The following is a 3,960-nucleotide window of genomic DNA, read 5'->3' as shown; positions in this document are numbered from 1 at the left end:
CCATCCCCAAAACCTATTCTATTACATTGTTGCAGAGAAGTGGGCTCACCATTGGTTGTTGCCCCTTGTCATCCACCCCTGCGATTGTGAGCTGTGATTAGTCAGAGCGGATGCCCCCCGGCCTGGGACTCGATCGAGTTCTCAGCTCGCTGTGTACCTCTTCAAGGTGATGTAAACGGTTATATGTCTGTACTGTAACTTGTGTACACCACCCTGTCTTAATAGAATATTCTCCTTATAGTAGTAACACTTGTTGCTATTTGCATCTGGTTTGCTGAGACCATGGATGACTGTCCATTGTCTTGCCTGGCAGCACTATGGGCCTCATTACGACCCTTGCGGAAATTGAAAAATGATGGCGGAAATGCAATACCGCCATCGAACACCGCTCGTTGCGATCATGACCCGTCACCGTAAAGTACGATGCCATTAGCGACACCGCAGTGAACGGCAACGCTAACTGCACCAAGTACGCGCACGCGCGCCTTGCAAAACCGGAATCACCGCCATGGCGCAACGGTACGCGAATTCTGACCCTAGCGGACATGTACTGAACGCCATCAAGCACGTCGTAAAGTACCATTCCGCCATGGCGAGAAATACGGCAACGCGAACCAACCGTAAATGGCCCACTGAGTGCCTGTACTCCACTCCCTGGCCTCATTGCACAACTCCTGGCAGGCGCAATGTACTCACACTATGCAACCAGTGAAATCCACAATTCACCCATGCATGCCAACGTAGAAAAGCATGCAGTGGCTCAAAGCGCCCCGTGAGTGGGCATCCATGTACGGCATGTCACCATAGCCGTACTGACGCAGCACAGGCATGTGAAGGTACAACACATCAAAATGAAAATCAAGAACACATGACACAAAACAACAGTAGTCCCCCATCGCTTGCCACCAGCGCAAGGCAACATCCACAACAGCATCCTGAGGGGGATTGCACCAGCCCTGTACTCATGCCAGTAAACAAACCAACCATCAGCAGAAGCATGTACCACACAAGTCGGCAGAGTGACTGAGCAGCCAGGCTCATCCCAAGAGGGGCCGATGGGAGCTGCAGGGCACAGATGGCATCAATACAGAAGCTATTCCAATGGACATGACCCCAGTCCCCCTCCAACAAACGCACGCAAACACAGCCACCTGTGACCAGCCACATTCTGAACAACCCATCATTCCACCAATCGACCTGGCTGACAGGCACCAGTCGGCCAAAAGCCAATCCCCCGCCCCTGAACAGCACATCATGTAAACAGTCACAATGGCAGCCTCTATCCGTGACCATACTGTGCTACGTAGGCAAACGCGGCCAGTACTGTACCACTCAACTCAACTCAGAAGGCGGAACACAAAGCAGATCATCACGCAATACATACCGCCACAAAGCGAAAATCGCCACATCACCTGCAAAGAACAACGCAACACGACAAATATCGGAATACAATTTAAATGCACATCCAAATGACAAAGGCCCCACAGCAATTTGCAAAATACCACCAAAACAACCATCATCACCGAGGGCTGCATCTGCAATAATTGACCGGCTTCCACTTGTGTGACGCCCTGTACCATCATGGCACACAGGGCTTACATCAACGTTCCAAAAGGCAACATGGAAGCGGCAAGAACCGCAGGTCCGTCCCATGAGGCAGGCACTAGTCGAGCTGAAAGGCCGAAATGTTGCACCTAGCCACCAGTACAGCGTAAGGGCATGTGGCCCATTGGCGATCGTCCCATATGATCGAAATGGTGCTCCACTGATTCACCCGAAGCTGCAGGAGTCGAGAGTAAAAACCATCTGGAGGAGTGGCGTAGAGATGGCATCTGCAATAGGGCAGGAGATACCTGTCACCCAAAAGAAACACAAATCAACCGATTGCATTACGGGACTCATGATGCATTACAATCTTCATTCAACACACCAAATCCACACCCATATGCATGCTAGCCCACTCCAAAGGAATATACACACCCCTAATTCAGTATCGAATCACAACGAAACCAATCGAGCTAAATACACCATTGGCAACGTCGGTTACTGTGCATGCGTCCGTCAAGATAGAACCCATGACATGGGATTAGTAACGTGCCTAGACACATGTGTATGAAGGCGCGTCGAGACAGGGAGGATCCGACAAGGGCAGATAGACGTATGTCCCACTATGGCAGCCTTGCATCACATAACGCAGGGGAAGGGGAGTGAACCAAAAAACCCATGTACATGGCAGACCCTAAACGGATTCATCAGTCCATGCATCCACACATCATTCCCTCATCCCGCAATGAAAACGCATGAATATTCACTCACATAATATGTGAAACTTCCATCGCGTCTGTGCGTAATGCAGTCCGCAAAAACCACTGTGCCCCTGGCCGGATCTGTAGTGTTGTGAAGCAAGATGGATTTGGGAACGTCCTGCCTCATCGTCCACTACGCTATTGCGCATCCCATTCAATTCATATCATTCATTGCCTGCTCGTTATGGGCCATGTCCCAAGGACATTCTACAATAGAACGTTACATTTCCAGCCAGACCTGTGGGCGTATCCTCGCCGCTACTTCAAAACCCAGAATGCTGGCCTTCGAATTCCTCACTTGCAACATTACGTCGAAAAGGCTTCTGTGAACGCTTGCATTCACAATTACATCAATGTAGTGCGGCTGTGTGTCATGATGCTAACTGGCTGCAATCACAAATGGTACGCCACGCCCGTCGGTGAATTACGTTACTGTGCTGCATGAGGGTCGCCCATCGATCGAGCCCTACATACCACTGACTCTTCACAGGTATGTAAGCGGCTGCAATCATAGCATGTGTAACAATGGGAGCATAGCATGAAGATCAGTCAAAGTACATCACACTGCCATCGGGATTAGATACATGATTCAAATCCCAAGATGCCATGCGGCCAAATGCAGCCTTACGTGCGGGCCGTGCTCGACCAGAAGGGATTGCATCTGCCACAGATTCATTCAATCAGCACAGGTGGAGGCCATACAGGCCGACAGCACATATATTGCAGACCCAAACCCCTCCCACAACCACTCCCACTCCAAAATGCTACCGGCAGGACTAGCGATGTTGGGCCTGGGGTACCAGATAGCACTGCAAGTGCTACAACTACAAGAAGACGACGAACAACAACAGGTACAACAACCGGGCGCACAGGGGAGACGGAGGAGAAGGAGGAGGAGGAGGGCAAGGCAGGGTCAGCAAGGCCCACAAGCACTGCCACTACCACCACGCAGGCGGCCCGCAATCCCACGCCTCCGAGCCGATCCGTTCAACCTCACTGCTGAGCAGATCCACACCCTCTACCGTTTGGACCGGGACACCATAATCGCCATTGTGGACATGACACATGCTGACCTCGTGAGCATGATAGATAGCCCAACCGCCATCCCACCCCTACTGAAGGTGGTGTCTGCACTCCACTTCCTGGCCACAGGCACCTACCAGCACACAGTGGGACAGTTGCATGGCATTTCACAGCCACTGTTCTCACGGACACTCTTCCAAGTGCACGATGCCCTCCTGAAGCACGCCGACGACCACATCACACTACCACGCACGTACCAGGAGATTACCAACGCTAAAGTGGGATTCCATGCACTTGGCGGCATCCCGGGTTGCATTGGTGCCATCGACTGCACCCATGTTGAATTGGTTGTCCCACATGCCATGGAGGTCCAGTACCGCAACCGGAAACAATTTCATTCAATCAATGTGCAAATGGTGTGTGACTCCAACAAGATATTTACGCATTGTTGTGCCAGATTTCCAGGATCTACCCATGATTCTATGGTCCTGAGGAACACAAGAATACCACGCTACATGGAGCGACACGCAGGGCACAGATCCTGGCTACTCGGTGAGTCTCATTCCATGCATGACATCGTGGCCCATTTGATGCGTCAATGACCTTGCAGGGGGGGGGGGGGCTACTTAGC

Source organism: Ambystoma mexicanum, chromosome 9 (assembly GCF_040938575.1).
Source record: "Ambystoma mexicanum isolate Mex_15411 chromosome 9, UKY_AmexF1_1, whole genome shotgun sequence".
Taxonomy (NCBI): Eukaryota; Metazoa; Chordata; class Amphibia; order Caudata; family Ambystomatidae; genus Ambystoma; species Ambystoma mexicanum.
This window is presented reverse-complemented; position numbering follows the sequence as displayed.